Here is a 9,870-nt window from a genome sequence, read left to right on the forward strand (position 1 = left end):
GGATGTAAAAACAGAATTAATTTACTTTCTGTTTGAGGCGAAGAAAACATTACTTTGAGAAGCTCAATAGTGATGGTGAGTTAAGACAATCAGAAATAGTATCAGATCCCCAAATAGGCAGATTTATAGGTCTACATTTGCGTGCAGGCCAGGTAGCCTAGGCCTACTTCTATGAGTTACCAGGCGCACTCAAGATTGACAGGAGCACTCCAAACAAAAGACAATACATTTATTGACAACTCAGAAATAAACCTAGGTTGTGCACTCTGCAAACAACGTGTCCACTCCTACAATGACAAAGCTAACACTGTAATAAACATAAAAACAGCTTTCACAGAAACTACCGAAAACAAACATTTATAATTCAAAATTATGGGATTTAACGGTAAATGTACTACTGGTGATACTGGTGTGCCATCCCTGTGGTCTCCAACGGATTAGTCCACTGAGACAGGCGTGTATCAGACAGGTGTCGTGTGCCATCCCTGTGGTCTCCAATGGATGAGTCCACTGAGACAGGCGTGTATCAGACAGGTGTCAACCGTGATGTGTCCTTCTCCAACTGATGCAGTATGGAGCGAGCGCAAACACACACACAGATATAATTATGTATATTAGTCTGATGTGCATTCTAATGTTGACTGTGGTGCACGGTCACTGGAGTTACATAATAAACATAAACACAGTTTCACCCGTACCTTGAATCCAGGGAACTTCACAATGCGGCTGATTGTGAACACAGCAGGGCATGCTACTTTCTTGGTTTTCAGCAACAGGTTTCTTTTTTCCTTGCCATCTGTTTCCTGAAATATCTAAATAAAATGTTAATTGTCACATGTAAACAACTGGTGTAAACCAACAGCGACATGCTTACAGGTCCTTCCCAACAAAGTAAAATAACAGAAACAATAAGGAATGAATTCACAATGAGTATAATAACTTTGCTATATACCACGGTGTACCTGTGTGTCGTGTGCAAGGTTGAGGTAGATATGTACATATAGGTAGAGTAAAGTAAGCTACCCAACAGGATAGATAAACAGTAGCATCAGCGTATGTGATGAGTCAAAGGGTCAATGCAGATAGTCCGGGTAGCTATTTGATTAACTATTTAGCAGTCTTAAGGCTTGGGGGTAGATGCGGTTCAAGGGTCCTGTTGGTTCAAGACTTGTTGCATCGGCAACGCTTGCCGTGCTGTAGCAGAGAACAGTCTATGGCTGGAGTCTGATCATTTTTAGGGGCTTCTTCTGACACTGCCTGGTAGAGGTCTGGATGGCAGGTAGCACTGCTCCAGTGATGTACTGGGCCGTACGCACTACCCTCTGTAGCACCTTGCGGTCAGATACAAAGCTGATGCCATACCAAGCTGTGATGCACCCAGTCAGGATGCTCTCAATGGTGCAGCCAGAACTTTTTGAGAAAATGAGTGGTAGGTAAGAATGGAATTGTTGAGATGGTTGTGAACCTCAACTACCTAGAAGCATTGATGGAACCAGGGTCGTATTCATCAGGCTCCATATGGAAGAGAATGTAATTAAATAGGGAGAGACAACCTTTACTCAAATAAGAAAAGCTCCTTTACATTTTCAGTTGGACAATGCTTTTAATGCTTTCCATAGTGCCCTAATGAATTTGTTTCAGGTCTAGATGCAAAATACATCCTAGCTACAGCTTGTCACACCTGAAATTGATCTAACAAAATTATTTAAGGACCTAGACAGCATTGCCAGCCAAAGGTTGGTGGAAAATTCTCTGTGCTACACCTCAAACGGTATCTAACCTGTAACTCCCAGTAATGGATACCAAAATATTGTTCATCACATTAACTGGTGTAATCTGTAGCTTACATGGAACACTTGAACCATTTCAGAATAGCATAGATAGTAGCACCCTTTGATCCTCAAGTTCCTGCCTCTTCTTGAATCCACACTTTGCCCGGCCCCTGTGGCATAGGGAGTACCCTTGCCGTACTTCCATTCCGGAGTATAACCGGTCCTGTGGTTTCCACGCTGTTTAGCAGAACACATTGAAAGAGCCATGAGTCCAGAGGTGTATTCCTTAGTCTGATTTGCAGCAAAACATTTTCTGTTGAAAAACGTTGTCAACGGAAGCCGTTTACTTTCTAGGAACCAAACGGAACTAAAACGGGAGGGACTTACCTGAATGTCCAATAGAAAACTACGTTTTCATTACAAAATGCAACACAAAAACGTTTGCAATCGAACTGACTAATGAATACACCAGTAGTTTGTGGAGGTTACATCACTACATAAGATTATTAATCAATCAATGTGGTAAAGCAAATAGTATGGAACTGCTGAAAAGATAGCCATGTTACTCTGGTGATTGTTTGCGTATTCTGCAGCTTGATCAATGCACGTTTTCTACAGGTAGCGTCGAGAGCTCAGTTTACCTTAGTCATTGAATCGCTTGTCCACACGGTAAAGAAATATATTTCACACAGGTTGACTCTTCCACGTGTGAGATATGCTTATTGACCTCTTCAATTGTTTCAAATACAGCTTCGTCGCTCATTTTTATTTATAATCTGTTACCACATATAAACATTCAAAATGTCGCAAGCTAAACTAAAGCGGTAATGTTTGCAATTATTTAATTGGTTCACGTGCGGATCAATAGACCCGCCTTCTTAAAATGGTGGTTTCTCATTGGTGTAACGCGAGTTCCGTCACTAAAATGGAAAAACATTGACTATTCGAAACCAATCAACCATTTTCTTACGCGTCAATCACGTTGAGGACAACGCTTAACGGTACCGAATTTAAAATATTTTCGTAGCAATTTTCCTCCACGTTTCAACAGAATACAATCCGGTTGAATCGTATATTTTGGCATACAAGTTATACTTTGTCGAGATCATGGACTCAGTTATCAAGGACAAGACTACTGCACGTACAACCGCTTGCATCAGGGACCAGTCAATGGTCCTCTTCACAGTCAAGACACAGCAGTGGTCCGACTTTGCCAGTAGCTTTCAGGCAGTATCGAAGAGACGTACCTCGACATAAATTCTCTACCACAACACACGTCTGCAGCGATTCTATTGGGAAGATTCATTCAACTCATTACCACTTGGTTTACACATGCAAGGTAAAGGATGAGATTTTAAATGGAAGTTATTTTTTACATCATTTGGCAATCAAGATTTGGTTGACAACTGGTGTAAAAGCGACATGCTTACAGGCCCTTCCCAACAACAAAGTAAAAGGTAGTGATCAAAACACTGGTACTCAGGGCCCGTATCCACAAAACATCTCAGAGTAGGAGTGTGATGGATTTTTATTTTGTATTTATTTTTATTTAACTAGGCAATTCAGTTAAGAACGCATTCTTATTTACAATGACTGCCTACCAAAAGGCAAAATACCTTCTGCTGGGATAAAATATATATATATATATGAAAATGTACATGTACTGTCGTTGTGATGTGGGTTTTGTCCTATATTTATGTATTTATATATATATATTGTAACGACCCTGGGTTTTTAAGCGCGGAAATCGACTCTGCCGCACGAGCGTGCTGGACTTCGGGTTAGAAGGTCAATTGTTCGAGACCTGCTCCCTGCCTGTGTCATTACAATATATATATATATAAATATAGGACAAAACACACATCGCAATAACAATACATCACGCAAAGCAGCCACAACTGTCAGTAAGTGTCCATGATTGAGTCTTTGAATGAAGAGATTGAGATCAAACTGTCCAGGTTGAGTGTTTATTTGCAGCTTGTTTCTGTCTCTTGCTGAAGCAAACTGAAAAGATCAGTTTTGCCTTTTAGATAATAATGAATACGATTATATGGATAGTTTTATAAAGTTCAGATTCACCCAGACTCTTCTAATGAACTGTATCATTATTTGACTGTAACTGATCTGTATGCAGGTGTGCTCAACCAGGTCAACGAAGAGGATATCCAAGGTAGCCTATCATAAAGGTGTTGTCCTAGTGACCTGCCCAGGATGTGAAAAACACCACATTATTGCTGACAACTTGGGTTGGTTCTCTGATCTGAAGGGAAAGAGGTTGTTAGCCAAGTTAATATAGGTCTGAACATTTTACATGCATGCATTCTACAGTTGTGGCCAAAGGTTTTGAGAATGACACATATTATTTTTCACAAAGTCTGCTGCCTCAGTTTGTATGATGGCAATTTGCATATACTCCAGAATGTTATGAAGAGTGATCAGATGAATTGCAATTAATTGCAAAGTCCCTCTTTGCCATGCAAATGAACTGAATCCCACCAAAACATTTCCACTTGCATTTCAGCCCTGCCACAAAAGGACCAGTTGACATGTCAGTGATGTCAACACTCCCACCCGTGTTAACGAGGACAAGGCTGGCGATCACTCTGTCGTGCTGATTGAGTTTGAATAACAGACTGGAAGCTTAGAGACAGTTTGCTGACGACCAATGCCTTTTCCAGCATGATGGAGCACCTTGCCATAAGGCAAAGTGACCTTCAGTGGCTAAGGGAACAAAACATCAATATTTTGGGTCCATGGCCCAATCCCCAGACTTTAATCCCATTTAGAACTTGTGGTCCAATCCTCCAAGGCGGGTGGACAAACAAAAAAAAAAACACATTCTGACAAACTCTGAGCATTGATTATGCAAGAATGGGCTGCCAACAGTCAGGATGTGGCCCAAGTTAATTGACAGTATGCCAGGGTGGATTGCAGAGGTCTTGAAAAGAGAGGTTAACACTGCAAATATTGACTCATTGCATCGACTTCATGCAATTGTCAATAAAGTATTGACACTTATGAAATGCTTGTAATTATACTTCAGTATTCCATAGTAACATCTAACAAAAATATCTAAAGACACTGAAGCAGCAAAGCTTTGTGGAAATTAATATTTTGTGTCATTCTCAAAACCTTTGGCCACGACTGTGTTACAAGGATATGTATTATCCCTATTGATAGTGATATGCACAGAAGAAGAAATGGAGACTGCAGTCATAGTGAATCATAAGTGAATCCCTTATTAATAGGTTGTAACGTTTGTGTGGACTAAAGGGCACTACACACTTCAACGCAAATGCAGCATCATTTTCTCACACAGTTCTAGGTGCGATGCTCCTTTGCTCTGTTTGCATAGAAGTGTGTAGCCTCCTTCAGATGGTATTATTCCTGAATCATTCTTTTTATTATTCATGTTGGTTATTTTCCGACAGGAACATTGAGGAAATCCTTGCAGCGAGAGGAGAAAGTGAAGAGGGGAGAAGGCGGCCTTCGAGTTGTTATAGAGGAGTCCGGCAAAGGATACAACACAGACTGCTCAAGATGCAAAAACCTTGCAGAGTCTGACTCAGAAACCATGACTAACTCTCTGTGGGTGTGTGTGCGCACAACAAGGACATCGTTCTCTATGAGGAAAATTGCTATTACTAAGTAAATGTAACACTTCTTTTGATATTTCTTTCTCCATATTGTTTTCATAAGATGTTGATAATTTCTTATCACACTATGTTATACCAACTGAACACTACTGCCAGAATATTCCTTAGGTTTTACCAATCTTACTACTACTGCACTGATCACCTCAAACAGAAAAGGCTGATGCTTGCAATTCATTTTTATTGTAAAGTTGTATGATATGAAGCAGGAAGAATTAACATTCAAAGGCCCATTTAGGGCCATGGCAAACACCTATCATAGACCCTCTCCCTCTTCCTCCATGATGTCCTCCAGCAGCACATGAAAGCAATGCTGTCAATCCCACATGGAAGCAGAACATAGAGTGCTCCTGTAAAACAATTATTCCGTCAGGGAATTAATCAAACAGACAGTGAGCAGATAGGATTCACAGAAAATGCAATTTGTCACGAAGTACAATCATGAGCCCGGTATGGAGCCCCTATCCTCTCATCACAAGCCCAAGCACTTACCTCATCTGCTCTTCTGTGTTTCCTCTTCCTGCCTCCTCCCTTTCATCCTTTCCCATTGATGCTTCAACAGACCTCATACCCCACAATCTGTTTCAGGAAAAAAACATCTGGCCCACTCACTTGAGGTGAATAATCACATGAGATCAGGAATTGTAGTGTTGAAGTGTAGTTGAAAGGCGTTGCATAAATGCACTTCTATCAACACTAATACAGTTGTCTACAGAGAACAGGCTTTTGATAGTAAACACTTACCTGATGTAGTCATCCAGCTGTGCTGCTCCTCAACCCTCCCATCCTTTCCAATTAATGCTTCAACAGATCTGTTTCTTTGGCTGCTCTTTTCATCTATCTCAGACTTGAACAGGCTTAGAAGAGAGGGACAAAGGAAGCCGAAAGCAACTTTAACTTGACCTTTTATCCCATGGTCCTTCCTGATTCTGTCCATCAGAACTTGAATTCTATATCTCCTACTTCCCTCCTGATAAACCACTCTGGTCTCTCTTCCTCCTCTCTCATGTTTCCTCCTCTTCACCCTCAGGCCTGGCTTCCTTATTTGTTCCTCCTTTTACTTATTTTCTCGTTTTTGATTATTTTACTCTTTAAAACAAACTCATTTGTTGTTTATTTACATCTATCAACATACCTAGGAGCATTGACTTGTACATTTCTTCTTTTGTCTGCTCCCTTTCTTTTGTCATCTACTGAAAAGTTGTCGATGCCTCGTCCGCCGCTTTCTTCTGCTTCTTCCTTGTTCTCCTCTTTGCAGACTGTGCGTGAGCGGTCTCTGGACGTTGCTCCCTCTCTTCCCTCCGCACAGAGGCGTCAGATGTAGATGCCGTGACCTCGTATGCCACCACCTGTTTTGCTCTCTGTGTCTGTCCTTTTTTTCTGACACAGCGCACGCCTCTTTTCTCTTTCAATCTGTGCATTCCTCTCTTCTCTCTCATACAGTTTCTCCATCTCCATTTTGAACCTGGCCTCGTGATCTTTTATTCTTTGAGCTCTGCTCTCTTCTTATCCTCGTCCCGTATCCTTGTCTGCCTTTTCTTTCCTCCTTCTCTTGTTCCTGCTGTATCTTCAATCTCCTTTTCTGTTCCTCCTTCTCTTGTTCCTGCTGTATCTTCAATCTCCTTTTCTGTTCCTCTTTCCTCCTCTTGTCTTCTTTCTCTCGTGCCTTTTGCTGCATCTCCAACACCTTCATTCTCTCCTTTTCCTGTTCCTCCCTGTTCCTCTCCTCCTCCATCCTCTGTTTCTCCTCTGCCTCTAACTTGTTTTCTCCATATTTTCTGTCCTTTTTCCTCCTCTTTCAATTTCTTCTGCCTCTTTTCCCACTTTTTGAGCTCTTCGTCCCTGGCTTTTTCCTTCCTCCTTTCAATCTTCATCATCTCTTCATTTCTCTTAGCCTCATACTTGAAATATTTGATCCTGTCTGCGTAGCTCATGGCATTAAGTTCTTCTATCCCTCGGCTCGCCATCATAGACATTGCATTGGCGGTTGCAAATCTCCCTTCCATTTTACCACTATCAATCTCCTTCCTGTCCCTCTTACCATAAGGATCCTGTGTAGACATCTCTGCTGTTGTCCACTCATGCTCTCCCCTCACTTTCACTACTCCCCTCCTGACTTGTGTCCTCACTCACACTCTGAGACACAGCATCCTCAGACGAGCACGGGGAGTCACAGCATTCTCAGTGATGACGGGCTGCCAGTGTAGTCAGCTTCTGTGTTCACTCTGTGAGCGAGCGGGCACAGCTCTCGTAAATGGATTTCCATGTGAGTGACTCTCACAAATGTCGTCAGGCAGGTATAGATCAGATGATTGCCTCTTGAGCACATTCGGGGCTGTGGCAGGGGGTATTAGATGGTTTTTACTGCAGAGGAGCAGGAGGCCTCAGTGTCATCGTTCTTGTCATCGCTGTTTGCCATTTTCTTCAGAATCTCTTCCAATCTCTTTTTGGGCCATCCTCTCTTTCAGCTGTGCTTTATACATGCTTGCAATTTCTGCTCCTCTCCGTTGAACTTCCTCAGACAATTCCTCAGACGATGCAGTCTCTGGCCTCTTAACCTCATCCTTGACCTTTGCCTGGCCAGTCAAGGGACCTGCGGTGGACCTGCAGATCGGTCTGTCTCATCCGGGCAGGAGGGCCGGAAGCCAGGAGGTGAGATGGGACAGCAAATCGGTGTGAAGCGTTGTGGGTGTGATGTCTTGGACGGAGAATGAGGCCATTATCAGGGGAGGTGCAGCTCTGTGTGTCCAGAGGGAAAGATTGAGTGTTTCTTAGGTGGGTCCTTCTGGGTGCCGGCGGCATGCTGGTCAGGCTCCGATTGGCTGTTGGCGGTACCTGTGGTGGTTGTACCAGGGAAAGCTGGCAGTGTCGGGGAGGCAGGACACATAATGGAGAAGTGGAGCGCTGTGATCACCCCTTTATCCACCCCAATCTGTATGATGACAGACCTTTTATTACTTAATAGCTTGATGGTTATTGTTATTACTATCTTAAAACAATTACATGTGGATGGGTAATAAATATCATAAAACACGTTTTATTACTGTATATTAGCCTATTAGGAAAATGGGAAGGTCCACACTTGGAATCATTTCAATTCAGAAATTCTTCCATTCCTTTTCAACTTTATTCTAAGAATGCAGACCTTGCTGAGAATACTTCCAGTGCAGTTATTTCTTGCCTTCTTATTTCACTATTCTATCTATTCAGATCTTTTTTCTGTGTATCAGGATTGGGAACATCTAAAGCGACTACAGTATATCTATATGAAAGTCTGATTAAAAGAAAAGGGCTCTTCTTACCACCTCCAAGAGTTGGTGCAGCCTAAAATATTTCTCCATACAGCGCCCTTAATCTCCCTCATGTTTCCTCGCTCCAGTTCTCCATGTCTCTCTAGCCAATCTCCAATGGGCGAGGTCAAGGTCATGGATATCCTCCCCATGCCTAGTTCAACCTGGGTTCCCTTCTCATTTAGCCTCTTCTTTTTCTCTTCTTCTGGATAGAATCCAGTGTTCTCCTTGCCCTGCCTACACCTTTGGGGCAGTAGGGATATTGAGAATAGAATATGGTATATTTATTTTACTAATTGGTTATTATGTGCCTTCATTGTATTTCATTGATATAGAATATCAATAAGGTATAATGTTGACACTAGATCAAGCCGTAGTTTGTACAAAGTTTACACTGATTGCCCATACATGATTAGTCTGGAGTTCAGTAGTTCCTTGTACAGAAATCATCCTGTGCAGTCGATTTGCCCGCTGGCTGAAATGAAAATGATGACATACATGCGGTCAGAAATTAGGTTATCATGTTACAAGCTTGTTATTTTCAATCTTAGAAAAGCTCATGACCTGTCAAAGTGATGATTTTAAATCACTGGAGTTTTGACTATAGAGGTGAGTGAGAGAAAGATATTCTAACCATTCTTATGATGAGCCTTGGGAAGGAGAACTTTCCCATAGTTCCTTCAATTACAGTAATCCTGAAAAAGATACAATATGGCTTAAAAACATTATATTATTTAAATCATCTAAATTAAATTGTGTCACAAAGTAGGCCTTTTCACACTAAATCACAAGTGGTCACAACTACTTACCACCAAAATAACCATCCAAAATATAGCAATGATTTTGACCCTGAATTGAACTTGTAAGTGTTGCTTTAATATGACAGTAACGCTATGGCAAACCTTTTAGGCTGTCATCATACCAGAATACAATCATTTATGACATCACAATTGTGACATAATGTGGTGTCATGGGAAGCCACACCCACCATGACAGACAACAAATCACTAGAGCCACATAGGCCTATTAACGAATTATTCCACTTCTATGTTTGAAATACAGTATATTTAGTACTAGTACGCTCATAAACATAGTAAAAACCACACTTTAGCTATGTGTATCACTTCACAGCTACTGTCCATGATGCATCATGAG

The 9,870-nt window shown here is 41.6% G+C and overlaps 2 long non-coding RNA genes across 2 annotated transcripts; one reads left to right on the top strand and one right to left on the bottom strand.

Moving 5' to 3' along the window:
• Positions 1-538: 538 nt before the first annotated feature.
• Positions 539-1,951, bottom strand: LOC118388059 (uncharacterized). The gene is made up of 3 exons (XR_008103371.1): positions 1,891-1,951; positions 699-803; positions 539-562 (listed from the first exon to the last, which is right to left on the bottom strand). It is a non-coding gene; the product is annotated as an uncharacterized LOC118388059 (long non-coding RNA).
• Positions 1,952-2,844: 893 nt separating this feature from the next.
• On the top strand, positions 2,845-5,234 carry LOC127919589 (uncharacterized). Its single transcript, XR_008103372.1, has 3 exons — positions 2,845-3,111; positions 3,907-4,046; positions 5,204-5,234. It is a non-coding gene; the product is annotated as an uncharacterized LOC127919589 (long non-coding RNA).
• The last annotated feature ends 4,636 nt before the right edge of the window (positions 5,235-9,870 follow it).

Source organism: Oncorhynchus keta, unplaced genomic scaffold, assembly GCF_023373465.1.
Source record: "Oncorhynchus keta strain PuntledgeMale-10-30-2019 unplaced genomic scaffold, Oket_V2 Un_contig_17171_pilon_pilon, whole genome shotgun sequence".
Classification (NCBI taxonomy): domain Eukaryota; kingdom Metazoa; phylum Chordata; class Actinopteri; order Salmoniformes; family Salmonidae; genus Oncorhynchus; species Oncorhynchus keta.